Here is a 21,619-nt window from a genome sequence, read left to right as displayed (position 1 = left end):
GGAGAAGTATACTTGAAACAAGGTGTTATCTCAGTGGAATTGATGAGACAATGGTTATCTAGTTTACATGTACTTAATACTTGGCATGCTGATGTAATGGTTCTACAAATTGACACCTATTCAGTATGATGGAACGATGTAATTATAATAGAGTATTTAAGGGCTGAGAGAGAGAAGGAAAAGATGGATTTGAAGACAGAGATCCTCATGGTGGTTCTCAGGCTGAGACTAAGGCCCTTCTGGAGGCCCTCCCGAAAGAAAGCTAGCCGGAATATTGAAAATGATGATGATAAATGGGTAAACCAGTGGCCTAATAAATAGATAGAATGTCATGTATGGAGTCAGAAAAACTCATTTCCTCAGTTTAAATCTGGCCTCTGATATTTGCTTGCTGTGTGACTTGGGCAAGTCATTTCATCCTTTTTGCCTCAGTTTCCTCATCTATAAAACCAGGTGGAGAAGGAAAAGGCCAATCACTCCAACATTTCTGCCAAAAAAAAAAACCCTAAATGGGGTCTCAAAAAGTTGGACAGGACTACAATGACTAAATAATAACAATAATTAGTATTTATTAATAATTAAATAAAAATAATAATTATTGTTGAAAGCAACATCAGGGGGAAAGGTAGCAGATTAGAATAATCACTCTACTCCCTTAAATATTATTAGTTTGGGGGATATGATTTGGTTCAAAATAACTTCTGAACACTTTGTCATTTTTCAAGGGGAAGGAAAACCTTAATAGTAATGACATTATGGTAGTTTTAGAGACCCCAAGTGGAGAGAGATAGATTGAAAGAAGTGGTGGGCGGGGAAGGGGAGGAAGGCAGAGAGAGACAGACAGAGGAGGGGTGAGGGAGGGAGGGAGGAAAGAAGAGAAGCAGGGAAGCAGGGAGAGACACAGGGACAGAGAGCTAGACACAGAGAGAGATTAAGAAACCTCTCCATATGGCTAAGGCATGCGTATGGTGTGGGCTGCTGTGTGATTCAAAGAGAGGAAGATTAGATATCTCCAATCTTTTCTCCCACTTGCCCTTTTCCAAGGAAGATTTTAATATCTGCCACAGTAGAAGCAGGAAGTTAGGACCTGAGACCATTTTGCTCTTCTCAGAGAAATAGCGTTCCATAATAGAATTATAACTATTTATTCTTTGAAATATTTTTAGTCTGGAAGATGTGACCAGGTTCAATCCAATCTATTATTACTTTGTCTTTTTACTTTGGACAAGGAATGAAAATCCCAGGCTTTCTATTCAAAGTTTCTCCCTTATTACCACACTATCCCTTTCTCACAATGAACATATATAATAAAAAAGCAAAAAAAACTCACTTATCTAAAGTATGGCAAAAGAGACATCAGAAAAGAAATACATTGGAGCTGTTTTTCCTATAGACCATTGAAAAAGTCACTCCTGAACAACTTTAGAGGAAGGTTTAAAGAAGGCAGCTGTTGAAGGGGAAGATATAATGCCATGGAATTCTGATTGGGGCCTACAGGCTTATCCTATAGAGGACAACGGGGCAGGAGGTCGGACACATGTTCTGACCCCATTTAAAATGTTAAAAGAGATGAAACAAGCTTGTGAAAGCTATGGCCCGAACTCACCCTATACTATGCAAATTTTATAATTGATATCAAGTAGATATGCCCTTAAATGTATGGCATCTGCTTGTTTTACTCCTGGTCAATCAGTAGTGTGGCTGTGAGAATTTACTAAATCAGCTCGGAAATATACTGTGGCCAGTGACCATCAAAACCCAGAAGAGTCTGTTCTTATAATTACCAGCACAGGCCACTATTCCACAACTCAGGCCCAGATATTATATGATGTGAGTGTTTGCATCTATCTCATAGTGTGCTATGCAGGCTTGGGAGAGAATAGATAAACAGGGGCTGGTACAGCAACATTTTACTTCAATAAAACAAGGCCCCTGAGAATCAATTCAAGATTATGTGTCCCGATTTAAAATAGCAGTTGACAGAGTCATGGGCAAAAATAGTACTTCTGACCTTCTTTTCAGGCAACTGTTAAAAGAAGGAATGAATAAGGTGTGCAGGCATATATAATGAATAAGGTGGCTGGACTTTCTAAAGAAACTCCTATTGCTGAAATTATAGATAGATGCAATGAAGCAGATTATGAGGCTGTTATTGCAGAGGTAATGGCCTCAGCTATAGCTCAGGGAATCACACAGAAGGAAGATAGGAAGATTGAAGGAAAGAAATGTTATAACTGGGGCAAAAAAGGCTATTTCCAAGCCCATTGCCATAAGCAGCCAATAGGGAGTGGAGAATCCTTTTGCTTTGCTTGTGCCTATCCAGAACCTGCTGGACAGTGTGTGTAAAAGGCCCTGCAAAGAGAGAAGAGGAAGGGTGGGACAAGAGACGCGCAGAAGGGAGACAAGACAGGCTTTCTGATCAAGTCTCGTTTATTGTGGGCAAAAGTACAAGTATTTATGGTGGTTTGTGAGGGAGTGGGAGTCATGGAAACTCAGTACAGAGGAGACCCTAGATAAAGGGTTTGTTTCCCGCTGAAAGAGGAGTTAACCAGAGGCCTTTGATGATGTAGGAAGCTCCAGGAGATGTCTAGATGTCTGTTTGTTCAAGGTTAGAGGAGTCTTTAGGAATGTGGCTTTATCACCTGTAGATTAGTGCCGGCTCCCCACAGTGCCAAGATAGGTCATATGGCAAAATTTTGTTGGCCTAGGCAGAAAAATCATACTGTGGTTCAGAGAAATTGGCGAGGGGATCCCACGAGGACCCCAAACAACTTATCCAGAGAGGAACTACAGGGTTTGAAGAGAATTATCAGGCCTTGATGAGGAATATGGACAGTACTTAATGAATGCATTTGAGGGTTTTAACATCAACCCATGGACCACTGCACGTGTTGAGGTACAACCCAAGGCTGGAGATAGATTAGTAATTGGACTCTTGGACTATGCACCTGTGATTGTACATACTATGATATTAAAACATATGGAATCATTTATCTCAGTTACCAATCCTTACCCATATCCTGTGAACTTAAAGGGAGATCATCCAATTGCCAAAGTGCTTCCATTACATTCTATTGATGAGGTGAATTTTACTGAAATAATTGGGCAAGAAAAACCCATGCGTACTATTTATATAGAAAATAGGCTATTCCTAGGAATGATTAATACAGGGGCTGATATATCTGTTATAACAAAAATTGATTGTCCTCCTGAATGGCCACTTCAAACTCAAACAGTAACAGTTAATGGAATAGGTGGAATGCAACATGTTTCCCAATCTAGTAGAATACTTCATTGGGAATTTGAAAATCAGAAAGGTATTTTTAGATGTCTTGTCAGCATAGGGCTCAGAACCTCCCTGTGGGGAAGAGATTTACTGAAAGCCCTTCAACAACATTACACATTGAGGAAAACTAATAAGGGTCACTGAGAAGATCCTGGCAGTGTCACCCTTAAGATGGAAACATGACTGTCCAATATGAGGATCAGTGGTCCCTCTCAAATAAAAGACTCCCTGCCCTAAGATCCATCATTATGGAACAATAAAAATTGGGTCATATTGAATCTTCCTTTAGTGCTTACAAGTCCCCTGTTTTTGTAATTAGAAAAAAGAACAAAGCATGGCACATGTTAATTGATTTGAGAGCTGTGAATGCTGCCATGCAACCTGTAGGAGTTACAACCAGGCCTCCTATCTCCTAATATGGTCCCTAAAGAATATCATATAGTGGTTATTGCTATAAAGGATTGCTTTTATTCTATTCCTTTGCATTCTACATACAGGGAGAAGTTTGCCTTTTCTGTTCCAGCTATTAATTTACAAGCTCCTACCACTTGGTGGCAGTGGAAAGTATTACCATAAGGGATAGCTAATAATCCTACCCTTTGCCAATGGTATATAGACAAGATTTTTCTTCCAGTTAGAAATTTATATCCAAAAGTTTATATGCTCCATTATATAGATGATATACTGGTGGCCACTAAGGAAGAGTCACAGTTGCAAAGCACTCTGCAATGCATTATTCGAATATTGGCTCAGCAGAACCTTGTAATGGCACCACATAAAATACAGACTCAGCCTCGATTTCTCTATCTTGGGCACATTTTTCAAGACCTTACTAGGTCTAAAGTGCCTCCTAAGGTGGATGAGAGTAAATATAAAACTCTTCATGATTTTCAACAGCTAGGGGGAACTTTACAATGGTTGAGGTCCACTTTTCCATTTTCCCCTTCTATTATGTATCCCTTTTATGATATTTTGTGTTGGAGTTCAAATGTGGTGAGCTTTTTCTTCTCAAAACACAGCCAGGTGATAAAAGTTCAGATCTTTTATTATCTTCAATATAGCCCGGTTAGCTTAGAGGTCTATTTCTCTGCTTGGTTCCAAGAGCTCCCTCCGAATGTCTCCAAATCCAAAGGTTTTGTCCTTCAGCCTCTGCCTCTGCTTTCTTCAGCCTCCAGCCAGCTCCACTCTTCATGTCATTCATGTCATTGAAGCTCTTTGGGCCAGAGAGCACCATGGGAGGTGTGAACTCACAAAGTTACAAGGTTTACTTTGTGAAGCTGGCATATTTGTGAACTCCAATGAGTAAAGGTGCAAACACAAGCATTGTACTAATTAGTTCTACTTAGTACCTTGTTTCAGGTCCTGCCCAAAACATCTTCTTGTAAGATTAGATCAACTCTAATTAGTTAGCAGTTTGTAAAGATTCCAACAATTTTGAAAGACTCTTCTGCTCTGACATCACCATGATCATGATCTGCAGAGGATTGTACAGTGTTACAATCAATTCCCTGGCTGTGTACTTGTTCTGTCTCTAGAATTGATCCTTCATAGCCCTCGATGCTGTCAGCATTTGTTGATAAGCCTTTTTTTGCTGTACTGCACCAAGATGAGCACCCCATAGAGTGGCTGTACCCTACCAGACCTTCATGTATTCTGACCCATAGGATTGAAGGATTTGGTTCCTTCTTGTGGCAATGCTGCCAATGAGCCATACTTATCTCAGAAAGACCTCCTTAATTGGCTCTTGGTATACCAGAACAGCAAGTACTTGCTATTGCCCGGGATAACTTAATGTGGGCAGTTCTGTTACAGCTTTGTCCTTAGCAGCTTTGCATACTTCTCAGCCTCTTAGACAGTTGTACAAAAGATTAAAAGTAAGTATTGCCACTGGGTCTCTTTCCTCAGAGCTGGTGCAAGGCCCTAATATTTTTACTGATGCTACCAAAGATCACAAGGCCACTATATATAGGGAGGACACTCTCCAGCCCCAATGGGAACCCTGAATACTCTGAAATCACATCAGGAGTGGGAAGTATCTCCATTAATGATTCACTGTGCCTGTGACCTCATGGACCCAATATAAGCTCAGTGGGGGAAGAGCCCAATCCTTTTTCACCTGGAGCTTGGCCAAGGACAGAGAGAGACTAAGAGAGTGCAGGAGGTCTTAGAGTAAGATGAAAACCACATGAATAAAGTTCTTAAGCTTGCCTACCAAAACTCTCATTTTTTGTTTAACTGTAGTCTTTTCTTGGGCTGGTTAGCATCTGCTGTAGTCAACTTCTCAACCTAGATGTCTTGGGAACAGTTGTCTATCTGATGTTATGATGTTCAGACTCCCTTAGATATTCAAGATAAGGTTGCCTGTAGATTTAATCATTCACGAGGTGGTACTGTCCTTCTGAGATATGATAGGTGAATCCTTGAAGTATGGCTGCAGTAGGAGTGTTGACTTCAAAGGGACCTTTTTACCATGTTTCCAGGCAGTGATTTTAGAAATGGTATTTTCAATCGGCTGTTACTGGCTTGGTTTGGGGGCTGAGCTTCAATTGGGATTTCTAAAGAACAAAATTATGAGACAAGTTGGTAAGTTTCTGAAATTTTCTCGACCAACAAAAACAGTATTGTAGCTGGAAGTCTTTAGCTTCTATGCTTCCTACCTATGGGATAAAGTTATATTAGGTATCCTGTGACTATCTCATAAGAATTGAGTTTATAAGAACCAAATGACCTGGATGTAAAGTTGAGTAGGGTTATAGGAAGGATTTTGGCCTGAGGATACCTTCCCTTGCTTCAGGGCAAGAGAGATGATGGGGAATGATAAGTACAATGGAGGTGCTGAGTATCTGGCCAGGATGAAAGCAGCTTAACTAATGAAAATCCTATGAAGTGGGTACCTTTCTCATCATGATCTCTTTAGGAATCCTTCCTTCCTCCCTCCCCCCCCCCCCCCCCCCCCACGCAGTGATGGAATGATTTTTTCCTAAGAGGATTTTTGTTACCTAGTAGGACAGGGGAACACTTGCAGTTATTGGGAAAACATATAGATCATAACTAAAGCATGTATGGAATCATGGGCAGGTGGCAATTGAATTAAGTTGGTCTGCTAGATTTCAGAGGGTGCATTTGGGAGAGGAAGTGCCCAAGTGCTGGCTTCAGAGGATTAGAAGTTGTGTGTGGGGTCTCACAGTCAGTGATAGCATCCCTGTGAAAACTCCATCACAATTTTTGGACTAGCTCCACCAGCTTGTCAGGTTTCCAAATGACTGAATGAAAGTGTCCATCATAGGAAGGGATAATTTCTTGGGAAGCACAATCATCAATTTGGGCCAATCCAGAGTCCCCAGGTCTTATCAGGTTTACTTCCTTCTTTCTGAAGTTTTTCTTGCTTTGAGATAAGCATTCTTTTCTGCTCAATAGCTATGTCTTCTAACCTTAGTCTAGGCTTAAACAGGCTGTTAGGAAAGACTAGGACAGTTTTTCTGTCCTATGGGGCAAAGTGAAAGTTTCATAGGGGCTTAGGCTAAAAAAGCTGTACCCTCAGAAAGTAGGGATATTGTAACTTCCTCCTCAGAGGTTACTGATTGTCAGTCTTGCCTAATCCCAGGCCTTCAGAAATCCTTGGTCACTGCCTCTTCCAGCAGTGGTTCTTTACTGTTTACCTAATCCCAGGTCTTTAGAGATCTCTGGCCACTGTCTCTTTGAGCAGTGATTCTCATGTCCAACAGAGCACCTGGACACAGCAGGTTGTGAGCTCAGGTCTTTATTGTATACAATCACATCCTGTACTCATCCTGCACTCTCACTGTACTCCCACTAAACTCCCCCTACTTCCTGGTCCCCACTACTTATATTGGGTCTATTAGGTTACATGCACAGCCAATAAGAAAAGGAGACATCTCCCCTTGATGATGTGTCCTCTCTGTAACCAGAGCTTCAGCTCATGAGGCATCCCTACTAGCTGTAGAGATCACATCTGGGTGCCTCAGACATCAAAGCCTCTTTACTTCCTCATTATATTATGTGAGGTTCCTCTCCTGACCCTTATAGGACATGAAGCTGAGGTTTTAGCTGCTTGGTCAGCCAAATCCTTTCCAGGGGCATGAGTGCTGTTTTCCTGACTGTGACCTGGAATTTTAATTACTGCTAATAACTTAACCTAATTGTGGGATCTCTGGGTCAAATTATTCCATCTATCTAGCCATCTATCCAGCAGCTATCATTCTTTCAAAAATCCATCCATCCATCTTCCCATACAGAATCTCTTCATCCCTCCCTCTCTCTCCCCATCTCACTTATCTATCTTCTATCCTCCATCCATCTATTTATCTACTCATCTATCTACTTCTTTTGATAATCATTACTTCCTTTGGAGAAAGGAATGTTTTCCTAGTCGACTTCACAAACTTGTGATGATAAGAAATCTCATTTAGATTGGCTTTCTGTGAATTTGACAGGCTAGTGATTGGTAGTAGAAATATAACCAGGAACTTCTGTGTCTGGGGGCAAGAACTCCAAACTGAACCTAAGTCAAATCCACCGTTAGTTAATTGGGGAAGTGGCAAGGAATAAGATGGAAGGATGGGGACAGGGAAGTCGTCCTCTGCCTTCCATCTGCCATTTCCCTACCTGCACTTAATGAATGTATGTTTAAGTATGAGCTCTCTGGTTGCTACAATGGTAAAGGATTCTTATTTTGGTCACAACCTCTAAATTCATTGTCCTGGGGCAAAGTCCCCACTGCTCCACCCTCTTTGTGTTTCTGCTTACCTCTGTCTTGGGTATTTTTCTTTCTATACCTCAAAATGAAGATAATTATGAAAATGAAGACAAAGAAGAAGATGCTGCTGCTGATGATGAAGGCAGGATTGCTGAAAAAGTATCTGTTTTGATGGTGACTGTCCTGTGAGCACCGTGCATCAGTGATGACAGTACCAGGCCTTTCTTCATACAGATCCTGGGCAGTACAACTAGGAAGACAGATGAGGACATGTGTCACTGAACATGAATTCATTCCCATCAGCCCACCATAACTGATTGATCCAGCTCCTCCCCCCATTCACAGGCAGCTTCCAAAAAAAGAGGGAGAGTACCCCAAACATAGGGAGAGAAGTAGATGAAGACAGATGTGGGCCCCCTTCCCAAATGTGTTATATACACAAAAAACCTCAGAGGGAGGGCACCTACGCTGGAATGGCTAGAAAGACAGTGTGTCCAGAGTCAGGATCCAAAAGGATTTAGACCAATTAGAACCATGAGACCATGTTGCTTTTTTTTTTTTTTGGTTTGTTTTTGGGGAAGAACTGAAATTTTATCAATATAGGGGACTTTCTGCTGTTGGAATACTTTCCTCTGATGCAAGAATTGTCCAGAATTGAGAACTTGTTGGCTAGGGCACTTAGAGGGTGTGACATGCTTCTGAGACAAAGTTTATAATGTTTCAGATGCCAAACTCTGGGCCTCCTGCCCCCACAGCAAGCCCTGTATGTCCCACTGCCTAACCTAACAGAAATATCGAAATTACTAGCATTGTAGAATCAATGCTTTATAATTGGACTAAAAGATCCAGTCAAGATCATAGAACCTGTGATTTCTAGATCTGGGGACACCAATGGACAGAATGTTGGATCTAGAAACTCAAATGGGAGTTCAATTGTTAGCTTAGGAAATGTCTAGACATTTCCAAACGCAGAACCTTGAGCACTTAACCCCTGATTGCCTCCGTTTTCTCATCTGTAGAATGAGGATAATAGCACTCACTTCCTAGTGGAGCCTCAAATGAGACAGTATTTAGAAAGTGATATATAGTGGCTAATCTTATTGTTATTGTAGCTCCTGTCCTGATGATCATTGGTATAAGACACTGTCTTTATTGGTCGATATGGATGTCATTCCCTGCCGACTTCAGCTAGACAGAGTTGGGGGGAAACTCCAACCTTTTCAGAACTCTTCAACCTTCAAGATTTTTGCAGGGACTCTTCAAGCATCACATTGCTTCTAAGCTTGCACCTTCCAGAGGGAGGATGGAATGGGCCAATCCCACTTCAAATTCTAGAAGGAAAAGACTCTGGAAAGAAAGAAGCCTCTGTGGTATCCTCCTCCCCAACTTGCTACACTTTCTCTTTCAGGAGAGCTAGAACTTTCTCTTGGTTGAGTTATGTCACTGCTGGTGGGAAATTCTTTCCTTTGTATTATCTGGCATATAATCTCCAATGTATTTCTTTTCTGATCTCTCTTTTGCCACACTTTGGATAAGTGAATTTCTTTCCTTTTTATAATTTATGTTTATTGTGACAAAAGGGATAGAGTAGTAAGCCGTGGGAAGCTTCAGACTCTATGAGCCTACAGCGCCCTCTTATGGAAGCCCTTCAGCTATCCAAGGAACTTGAACTCTTTGTAAGCTGATCACTAACTGTACTGTGATGTCTCAAAACCATGTACATGTCCATGCAACAGTATCACAGGATTTCCTTCATTCTAAAGCTGCAATGTAGTCTAAAGCTGAACTGCCATGGGGTTTCCTTTCCTCATCCAAAATAAAAAGACAAAGTAATTATAAATTAGATTGAACCTGGTCATATCTTTCAGACTATAAATATTTAAAAGGATAGATAGTTATAATTCTAGTCTGGAACCCTATTTTTCCAAGAAGAACCAAGTGGTCTCAGGCCCTAATTTCCTACTTCTGCTCTGACAGATATTAAAATCTTCCTTGGAAAAGGGCAAGTGGGAGAAAAAACTGGAGATGTCTAAACTTCTTCCCTTTGAATCACACAGCAGCCCACACTATAAGTGCACCTTAACCATATGGAAAGGTTTTTTAATCTCTGTCTCTCTTCCCTTCTCTCCACTTCTTTCAATCTATCTCTCTCCATTTGGAATCTCTAAAACTTCTATAATATCATTACTATTAAGGTTTCCCTTCTCCATGAAAAATGACAAAATGTTCAGTAGTTTGAACCAATCATAGAATTATTATTCTAACCTGCTACCTTTCCTCCGATGTAGCTTGCAGCAATAATTATATTTTATTTAATTATTAATAAATTATAATTATTACTTAGTCATTTCCATCCTGTCCAACTTTTTGAGATCCTGTTTATGGTTTACTTGGCAGAAAAGATGGAGTGGTTTGCCTTCTCCAAATAATTTTATAGATGAGGAAACTGAGGCAAGCAGGATGAAGCAATTTGCCAGGATCACACAGCTAGCAAGTGTCAGATTTAAACTGAGGACTCCATACATGACATTCTATCCACTGTGCCACCAGTTTATCCATTCATCATCATCACCATCATCATTATCATCAACATGGTCATGATCATCATCATTATTATTATTATCATTATTATAGCAAGGAACCAGATGCCACCTACTTCAGTCCTCTAATTATAAGGATGAGGAAACGGATGTGCAAAGAACCAAAGGAATTTATTCCTCATCACAGGGGAAACAAATATCAAAGGCAGGATCTGAATCCAATTCTTCGGGCTGCAGAGTCATTGCCCTTTCCACTCTACCATATCACTATCCTGGGAAGGACTAAATGGGACTAGGTAACAATCCATCTGAAAATATCTTGGAGCAGGAGCACCTTGAGCACACCTTGTGACTCGGCAATGCAATTGGAAAATTAGCCATGGCAGTTCAGCTTTAGACTACATTGTGGCTGTAGAATGAAGGAAATCCTGTGATACTGTCTCATGGCCATGTATATGGCCATGAGACATCACCAGTACAGTTATTAGTCAGCTTACAAAGGAAGAGTTCAAGTTCCTTGGATAGTTGAAGAGCTTCCACAAGAGGGCGCTGTAGGCTCATAGATTCTGAGCTGGAAGTGATGTCAGGGGTCCTTTGCTAGGGTCCCTCCCTTATAGATGAGGCAAAACAGCCATAGAAAGTTCAAACAACTGATAACAATAGCTAGTATTTATGTAGCATCTCCCATGGGCCAGCACTTTTAAAATAACATCTCACTGGCCCACCACAGGTGGGGAGCATCCATGCCATTGGAATCCAGATTCTCTAGATTCCAAAGCCCTTTCCATGGTACTGGGGCAGCCAGGGCACCAAACCGCATGGGAGGAGCTACAAAAGGATGTCCTGGAGAGGCCAAAAGGTTGTGTCAAGTACTGAGAGAGAGAGAGAGAGAAGCAAACTCACTCATCTTGGCCCCAGAGGGTAGATCCAGAATGCTGGAGAGAATGTAAGAGAAGCAGATTATAATTCAGTTTAAGGGGGAAAAACTTAACAATGGAGGCTATCCAAGAGAAGGAAGACACGAAAGAAGTATAGACAAGCAAAACAGCATTGAAAACTACATGTTGAATTTCTTCTAAGCCTAGAAGTACATGCAAGCTGCATAGAAGAGAGGTTCATAGTGTCCTATAAATTTGGAGGAATCAGTATGAACCCTAAGCCAATCGTTAAATTTTCAGGGTGAGCACACATGCCTCAGAAATGGGCAAATCCTACCAATTAGGGCTTGATTTGTTATTTTGTTGCATGACTAGACTTAAGAAAATGCTGATGATGCAGAATAAACTTAAAAGTGTGTCCAGTGTATATTTCTTTCCCAGAGATCCAGTTGTTACTTACCTGCCCACACCCAAGGACATTTTTGATTTTTATTTTCTGTTCTATTCTGTGTATGGAAACTTTTACTTTATTTGGAGTTCATTAAGTTCACAATTTTTGTCCAAATTATTATAAATGAACAAGACCACCAAGTCCCAGAGAACATGCTATACCTACTTGGTCCATGGCAAGCATCGGTCCAGGGTCCCATTCGTAGAAAATGTCCCCGCCTGGCACTTTTCACAGATGGTATTGTTTCTTTCTGTGCCTGAAAGAGAAGGGCATGGGATATGTGATGCTCAGCATAGTAATAAGAACAAAACATATCTGTTAGAACAGCATCCCTGGATTGGTCAGTCCTTTCCCTGGAAGCTCTGTGTCAGAACAAAGAGTATTGAGAACAATTCTATGAAACATTCCCCCCAACCTGAGGAAAAAATTATTATTTTTTAAAAATTTATTTTGTTTTTGTATCATCTATATTGCTCAACATTTCTTTTGTTTAATAACCGACTCTTTAAAGCCAAAAAAAATTAAATTAAAATGGCACATTTTAATGTCTTTTATGTTTAGCCAACATTACTAAAAATTTCACCATCACTTTTTCAAAACTAAACAATTAACAAAATAATAAATTAAGCTCCAATTTATCCTGTTTCATTATGCTCACACTGAAAATTTAACAATCAGCTCTTGGAAGAAGAGTTCTGGCTGATTCCACCATGCCTCTGATGACCTTATCTTATGTAATGAGTCATCACTTATAATATATAATCTTTAAAAAGAAAAAAAAAGTTCCACAAACTAAGCAGCAAATCAAAAAACCATAACATTATTTGTAGTATTCCATACCCATAACCCTCCCTGCCCCCACTTCTTCACAGAAGCTGGAGATTAAGGATTGAGTCCTTATTGAAGTGTCTCAGTGGATAGAGAACTGAGCTTGGAATCAAGAAGATTTTAGCTCAACCTGGGCAAGTCACTTGACCTCTGTTTACCTGTTTTTGCTACTATAAAAGGGGGAATAATGATAGTATCTACATTCCAGATAACATGTGTAAATCTGGTACATAATCCATGTTTGTTTACTTATTGCTATTTAACTATCTGTAAGGGTACAAATTATTTTGCCTACTTAGAGGACCCTGGCTTTAGAGGAAGATGGGACCTTAGAGATTATGGGGTCCAACAGTCTCATTTGACAGAAGAGAAAACTGAGACCTCAAAGATCAAATAAGTGGCTTACTTGGCCACACAGATTACTCCATCAATATTTGAAAGATCTTCAATTTGGGCGGCTTGCTTCCTCTCTGCACAAATGCAGATTGTCATTGCCTTCAATTTAATCAGATGGCCTTTTAGAGTTGTATCTCAAACATCCATCCTTTGAAACCACTAAAGGACTGAGTTCCTCTGTACTTAATTAGGCTGACCTCCAGAAAGCCAGACCCTTGGTCCTAATTTAGAAGCCTCCAACTAAGTATTATTTGCTGGAAATTGAACTCTTTGTGGATCATCTTCAGGAACCCAGGGGTGTATCATAAACCAATAAATGGAGCAGTAAGGAAATTGCCAATCAGTTCTATGGATAGGCAAAGTATTTATAGCCAAACAACAAAGAGGGATGATCAAAGAAGATAAAATGGTTTGTGTTTATTGTATAACATTTAAAGGATTTTGCACAAATAGAACCAATGCAGCTAAAATTAGAGGGGAAGATGAAAGGAAACTTGCCTATGTATTTTAGTTCTTAATGAAATTTAATTATATGTAGTATTGTTGTACCAAAGTTCCCTTTTAATGTCCTGACCTAGTTTCTTTTAATGTCCTGACCCAGTTTCTCCAATTGTCCTATTTAGTTATTCTGCCTCATGTTATAACCTTTCCTTCTTAATGTTTGAAGAGATAAAGGTCTACCTTAAGTGCTCTGCCCCAAAACCCCAGGCTATAATCATTCCCTCTTAAATGGTTGATGAGATGAAGGTTTTCTATTATTTTATTATTATAAAATTATTATATTATTTTATATCTTTAGGTTATAGACATTCCTTCTTAATGTTTGACAGGATAAAGGTTTATCCATTTTAGATGTCATTAGAATATCAGTAACCTCCCTCCATTGTGTCATCCTAGGGGCCTCCCCCACCATTAGGTTATCCCCACCTAGGTACCTCCCTCATTATGTCACTGTTCTTGTTATACTATAAAAAAGCTTGTCGTCTGAGTACTCAGGGCTGGATTCTTTGAGATGGGGTCCAGCTCTGGGACTAAGACCCATCTGATCTCAGTACCTTTCTCCATTTAATAAACTATCGAATTCATCTCTAACCTCTGTCTTATTTAGTTTCCTCGGCATTACAGTATGTTTTCAGAAAGGTTGGAGATTGTCCTATATATATGTTAGATTACAGTTAGGGAGTATTAAATTTTCATAAATCATGTCTTCAACTCACGTAAACAATAACTTGGTTGCTACGTAATGTGTGTGTGTGTGAAAGTATGGATTTTATGAACCACTATAGGATAGGATATTTTGCTTCTGAAGTATTATGAATAAACAGTTGCCAAAACTATTCCTAGCAGTAGACACTAAATTGACTTGCAGAATACATTCCTTTTCTGCTTCTTTTTATTAGGGTTTGAGTTTTTGGTGAAGTCTGAGACATCCAACCAAGTCTTTAAGTACTAATTCATATTGTATATGGAAATGTCAAGTTTTAAAGACTATGTTGTAATTTGTTTTTAAGTGCTGAAGTGAGAAATTATGATATGCTCAAATGCAATAATATATTTATAAAGGTATATTTCATCTTTTCTACTTGAAGGAATTAATATGTAAAGCATAACATTTTCCTTTTTAATTTTCAAAACATATGCATGAATAATTTTTCAACATTAACCCGTGTATAGCCTTGTGTTACAAATTTTCTCTTCCTTTTCCCTACCCCCTCCCCTAGATGGCAAGCAATCCAATATATGTCATACATATTAAAATATATGTTAAATCCAATATATATAAACATATTTATACAATTGTCTTACTGCACAAGAAAAATCAGATCAAAAAGGAAAGAAAATGAATAAGAAACAAAATGCAAGCGAACAACAACAAAAAGAGTGAGAATATTATGATGTGATCTACACTCAGTTCCCACAGTCTTCTCTCTGGGTGTAGATGGTTCTATTCATCACAAGGTCATTGGAACTGGCCTCAACCATCTCATTGTTGGAAAAAGCCACATCAGTCAGAATTCATCATTGTATAATCTTGTTGTTACCATGTGCAATAATCTCCTGCTCAATTCATTTATTCTCCCCAGGCCTCTCTAAAATCATCCTGATGATCATTTCTTATAGAACAATAATGTTCCATAACATTCATATATTGTATCTTATTCAGCTATTGCCCAGCTGAGGGGCATCCACTCAGTTGCTACTTACTTTCTTGCCACAAACATTTTTGCATATGTGGTTCCTTTCCCTTCTTTAAAATCTCTTTGCCATATAGCTCTAGTAGAAAAACTGCTGGATCAAAGGATATGCATAGCTTGATAACTTTTTGAGCATCGTTCCAAATTGCTCTTCAGAATGGTTTAATCAGTTCACAATTCCACCAACAATGTATTAGTGTCCTAATTTTCCCACGTCCCTTCCAAATTCTTCATTATCATTTCCTGTCAACTTAGCCAATCTGAGAGGTGTGTAGTGATATCTTATAGTTGTTTTGATATGGATTTCTCTGATCAGTAGTGATTTAGAGCACCTTTTTTCATGTGATTAGAAATGGTTTTAGTTTCTTCATCTGAAAATTCTGTCCATATTCTTTGACCATTTATCAATTGGAGAATAGCACATCAAATGCATTTTTTAAAAGGACTATGAAAGATATTGTATGAAAATGGTCTTTCAATAAAATTTTAATTAAAAAAAACAAAATCAGAGGGGAAACAGGTAGCTGGGGAAGAGAGCATGGAAAAATTTTGCAGCAAATTTTTCTGATAAAAGTCTTATTTTTAATTTATATATAGATCTACATCATACATTATATATACATGCATATATGAATGTATATGCATATATATAATGTATCTATATATATTATCTGCATTATCTATAGTATACGTTCAAATGTATAAGAATAAGAGCCATTTTCCAAATGATAGCCGTTTTCAAAAGAAGAAATCTAAATTATCAATAGCCATGTTTTTGAAATGCTCTAAATCTTTAATAATTAGAGGAATACAAATTAAAGTAACTCTGAGGTTTCATCTTATACCTATCAGTTTGACATGGAAGACAAAAAAGGAAAATAGCAAATGATGGAGGGGCTGTGAAAAAAAAAACAGACATATTGATGTACTCTTGGTGGAGCTGTGATTTGGTCTGGATATTTTAAAAAACAATTTGGAACTACCTCTCCCAAAGTTACTAAGCTGTGCAACCCTTTTGACTCACTGACACTACTTCTGATCTTATATTCCCAAAGAGTTCAGAGAAAGAATAAAAGGGCCAATATATCCACAAATATTTATAGCCTATATATATTTTTTTCTGTAAAGTATTGGAAACTGAAGATGTGTCCACCAGTCAGGGAATGGTTAAATAAATTCTGATACATGAATTTAAAGGAATACTATTGCAACATAAGAAATGATAAAGTGGATGAGTTCTGTGAAAAATGGGAAAACTTGTATGATACAGAGAGAAGTGAGCAGAACCACGGGAACAACTTACACAGTAGCAACAACTTTGTAAAAGACAACCAAGTCAGAGAGATTTAAGAACTCAAATCAATGGAGTAACCAGCTACAATTCTAAAGAACTCATACTGAAACATGCTACTCATCTCCTAACGAAGAAGTGATGGACACAAGGTGCTGAAGGAGACATATATGCTCTTTGGACATGGTAAGTAAATGAATGTGCTTTCTTTGACTGCCTAGTCAAACCTCAGAGACCTTAGAGGTCTTCTATCCCCTGTATTATCCCCCTTTTCTATAGATAAGAAAACAGAGGACCAGAGAAGTCAAGGAAACTCAGCATCACATGAACAGTAGGTACAAAGCTTAGTTTTGATCCCTAATCCTATCACATCAGATCCAAGCATCATCCCATTGTACTCCTGGTTCCAGGAAGGCAGCCAGAACTGAGGAAAGGCAGGGAATTTCTCAGGCTGCCACAATAGTCCTGGGTCCCTGGATGGATAGTGACAGAGCAGGCTCACCTCTAGATTTCACATATTGGCCAGGGCTGCAAACTCGATGAGGCACACACAGCTCACAGTCATCATCTTTCATATCAGTGCAAAAATAACCTGGAGAACAGCCACACACCATGTTGGAGGTAGATGAACATTCCCTTCTGGTCACCAAACCAAGCTCTGAAAGAAAGAACAAAAGGAAGAAGATATCAGGTCAGTCATTTACCACTTATTAATGATCTACTATGTTCCAAGCACACATTAAAAAGAAAGGTAAAAGATAATCCCTGCTTTCAAGGAGATCACAGGCCAATACACTCAATCAAGTCTGTAGAAACAAGATCCACACAGGAAAAATTGAAGATGATCATAAGAGGAAAGACCCTAAACTTAAAAAGGAAGGAGATTGATCTGTTGCAAAGATGGACTTTTAGCTGGGATTTTAAGGAAGATAAGAAAGACAGAGGGTGGAGGTGAACGTATATACAACCATGAGGAAAAATTCCCAGCTGGGAAGACCACAGAGTCCATTGTCCCTGGATCACAGAGTGTGTGTGAAATAGGTGAGGGTATAAGGTGCAATAGGTTGTAAAGGTAGTAAGTGGCTAGGTTATAAAGGGCTTTAAAAATTTCTGTTTTGCTCCTAGAGATGAGAGGGAGCCATTGAAGTTTACTGAGTTAGATGGTGACATGTTTGGACCTGTGCCTTAGGAAAATCATTTTGGTAATTGAATGGAGGATAGATTGGAGTGGGGAGAGACTAGAGACAGGCAGACACCCTCACAGCATTTATTGCAACATTCTAGGTGTGAGGTGAAGAGGGTCTGCTGTGTCAGAGAAGAGAAAGGGGGCATATTCAGGAAATACCAGAAAAGGTGAAATCCACAAGCTTTATAGGTCCTTGTAAGTCCATAAGAGAACTGAAAAAGGATGGAATTTCTGTGGTTAGTGACAGGGTGACGGGCTGAAGACATTTGGGACCAGTGATGTACCTTTCTGTGAGCAGGAGGCTGGCTCCATTTCTACAGATTCATGTCTCTGGGTTGGATGCTCAACTGTACCAAACCACCTGGGTTCATCATAATCTCAGGCAAGTCTAACAGACCCTCCAGGAAAATTTCCACTGTTTAGATGCAGCCATTGAGGTCCAGTTGGGAAAAGGACTTTCTCAAGGTCACACAGAGTCATTGAAAGGTATTAGGAAGTGAGGGGAAAGGGGACGGGAAGAAGCACTTATTTAGTGCTTTTCCCTCAATGTACCAGACACTGTGCTATATAACAACCCTGAGAGGTAGATGCTGCTACTGTCCTCCCATTTAACACTTGAGGCAGACTAAGGGCAAGTGGTACCCAAGGTTACAAAATTAGAAGTGTCTAAGGTCACATTTAAACTCAAGTCTTGCTGACTACAGACCCAGCCTTCTATACACTGAACCAGCAGCTACCAGAGCCCAAACCTCCCAGCCAAATGCAGAGAGAAGACATTTAGAGCCTGATGGAACCTGACTTGTCATTACATTGAACCCTCCCATTTTAAAGATGAGCAAATGGAAGCCCAGAGAGGTAAATTACTTTTTCCTTATTTCCCTCAATGCTAGTGCCTTCCTTCTAAGACAAATTCTAATTCATCATCCTGCCTATTCCATTTTTGTACCACGTGCTGGCATGGTGTGTACCCCATTATGTTCTAAGGTCTTTCTTGGTATCCCCAGCACTTAGCCCAAGGCTTAACACATGTGTGTGTTCATTGGATGTTTATTAACCTTGCCCAAAATCATACAGATAATAAATGGAAGAGCTGTTTTGAACCCAGCATCTTTAACTTCTAATCTAGGACTCTTCTCTATGCATCGCCTGGTGGCAATATTGGGGGTGAAAACCTTTTCAAACTCTAAAAAGGGATGTGCCTGAGAAAGGAGGAAGGAAAGAAGAAAAGCTCTGAGCAAGGAGTTAACTTGCCATTATGGGACCTGAGGTCAAATCCTGGCTTTGCTATTTACTGCTTTGCGACTTTGGTCAGGTCCCAACTTCCCTAGGTTCAGTTTCTTCAGTAAAATGAGGGTCCTAGATGAAATGACCTCTTTGGTCTTTTTCAGCTCTGGGTCTGTTACCTATTAATCCCTTCCATATGGGCTAAGGAGTGGAGATATTCTGCGGGAAGCAGGTGAGTAATCCTAGATCATGGGAGAAGCAAAAAAAGAGAAATAGGAGAGCAAAAAGAACCAGGAGAGTCCCCAGTACTTTATATTGTCAAGAGTTTTAACATGTTTAAGATGATTTCCCAGTTATGCAGAACAGTCTGTTCAAATACAGAAATCCAAATTTCAGAATACTCAGAGCTAAAGTGGGTGAGAGAGCAAAAAGACCTGCTCCACCACTTAGCATTCCCCTGCCCTCTTTCTATCCAACCCCCTCCCCAACTCCCACACACCCATAAGGATACATATGCCCTTCTCCAACCTGATATAGCACTGACCCACCTGGGATTCAAGGTTAAAATGGTGTAGGACCAAGAAGAGGAGATGTCCTTTGTTCTTGAAAAGCATCTTCCTATTACTATGGGTGAAAATCCATCTTTAAAAATTCATTCAAAACTCTGAGACAGGGCAATATTAGCAGTGATTCACAGTCTAATATGAATTAATTCCTTAACATAATATCTCCCTGGAAGACAACAAGGCAATGATCAGAAGAGATGGAGAAAGTAATTTGAAATACTAGAACACTGGTAGGAAGATGAACCCAGCTGTGAGTTACAGGGAGAAGTTTTGGGCCATCAGGAGGAAACACAGTTCTAGAGATAATCCTTCTCCTCCTATGGCTAAGGGTCAGGAAAGTGTAGATTTGCATATTTAAGGAGATGAGGCAGGGGAGTGTGGAGAGGGAGCTCTCTGGCTCTATGACCTAGAGCAGCCTCTTTCCTGAAGACCAGCTCTGCTGATTAGCCTCTTCAGAATCCTAGACATTTTAAGCACTCTTTTCTGAGGTTCCTTCCAATTTGGATGTTCTAAGATTGTGTGAGATTGTGAATAAACTACCTGATGTTTCCTAATTGTGAAATGCCATGCTCTAAAAACCAAGAAATCATTGTACATGGCAACATGAATAATATATGACTATCAGTTCTGATGAATGTGACTCTTTCCAATAATGAGATGATTGATGCCAGTTCCAATGATCTTGTATGAAGAGAGCCATCTGCCCCCAAAGAGAGGACTATGAGAACTGAGGGTGGTTCCCAACATAGCATTCTCACTCTTTTTGTTGTTGTTCGCTTGCATTTTGTTTTCTTACTCATTTTATTTCCTTTTTGATCTGATTTTTCTTATGCAGCAAGATAATTGCATAACTATGTTTACATATTTTGGATTTAATATGTATAACATATATTGAATTGTTTGCCATCTAGGGGAAGGGGTTGGGGGAAGGAGGGGAGAAAAGTTGGAACACAAGACTATGTACAGGTCAATGTTGAAAAATTATCAGTGCATATGTTTTGAAAATAAAAAGCTTTATTAAAAAAAAAAAAGAAATAGCATGCTCTAGAACCTTAGGAAATAATCCAAGCCCCTCATGGTGGAGATGGGCAAACTGCTGTCCAAAGAGTGGACATGACCTGTCCGAGGCCATAGAAGGAAAAACCTGGGCTGGAACTCAGCTCTCCCAACTGCTAGCAAAGCATTCTCACTGGCTCTTTTCCTGGTCTAGTTCCTGCTCACTGGGCTATAGACATCCCTCCTATTCCATCTTGTCTGGTAAATCCAAGATTTTTGACTTCCTCTGAACCTAGCTCTCCCTTTCACAGGGAAGCTACAGCACCCACTGCAGGACAAACTCTGGGTTAGATCCAGGGTGCTAGTTGACCTTAAGGCCCCTGAAGAACTTCTTACCAGAGTCACAGACTTTACATAGGAGACATTTCTTCAGGACATGCTTGTGTGTGGTGTAGGTCCCAGGATCACAAGATATACAGAAGGTGCCGTCCTTTATGTTACATGTCCCATTTAGTTTGTAACCTAAAGATAACAAAGAGTTAGCATTAAAAACAAGCACAGGATACTTCCTTGCAGAAGCCACTGCTGTCCACTCTCATTTCCCCTTGATAACACCACATGAACACCCTAGACAAGGTTCAGGAAGCTCCCAAGGCTTCCTATGAAACTTAGAATGGTTTATTATGAAAACTAGGAAGGGTGCACATCCATCATTCAATTTCAACCCAGATTGTCAAAACTGAAAGGGATCTTGAAGACATACAGAGACAGACACAGAGAAAGACAGACATGCACACACATGCAGAGGCAGAGAGAGAACAGACAAAGAAAGGGAGGAGGAGGAACGAGAAACGCACATGCCCAAAGAAAGAAAATCAGATGAATTCTGAATGCAAAATAAAAAATAGTATTTTTCACTTTCTTCTTTTTTTCAACATGACTAATGTTGGAGACAGGAAACAAAGAGCCAAGAAGAACGTGACAACCTGTGCATAAACTCTGATACGGTTAGCTAAAACATTGAGAACAAACAATCGTCCTAAATTCCTGAGACAAGATAATGAG

At 39.7% G+C, this 21,619-nt stretch overlaps 2 protein-coding genes across 5 annotated transcripts in view; one reads left to right on the top strand and one right to left on the bottom strand.

The window, feature by feature from the left end:
• LOC127555970 (tumor necrosis factor receptor superfamily member 14-like) overlaps positions 1–21,619 on the bottom strand; it is a 659,215-nt gene that overhangs the window by 135,242 nt on the left and 502,354 nt on the right. Inside the window, exons 3-4 of the transcript XR_007952323.1 lie at positions 17,085–17,240; positions 12,038–12,128 (exon numbers count right to left, since the gene is read on the bottom strand). The gene's annotated coding sequence lies outside the window, so the exon portion shown is untranslated. Of the gene's footprint in view, positions 12,129–17,084; positions 17,241–21,619 lie in introns of the transcript that reaches the window.
• Positions 1–21,619, top strand: part of PRXL2B (peroxiredoxin like 2B) — a 235,211-nt gene that overhangs the window by 145,718 nt on the left and 67,874 nt on the right. The gene's annotated exons all lie outside the window — the stretch shown is intronic.

Source organism: Antechinus flavipes, chromosome 3 (genome assembly GCF_016432865.1).
Source record: "Antechinus flavipes isolate AdamAnt ecotype Samford, QLD, Australia chromosome 3, AdamAnt_v2, whole genome shotgun sequence".
NCBI lineage: Eukaryota > Metazoa > Chordata > Mammalia > Dasyuromorphia > Dasyuridae > Antechinus > Antechinus flavipes.
The sequence above is the reverse complement of the archived record's forward strand: the minus strand, read 5'-3'. Positions and strand labels throughout refer to the sequence as shown.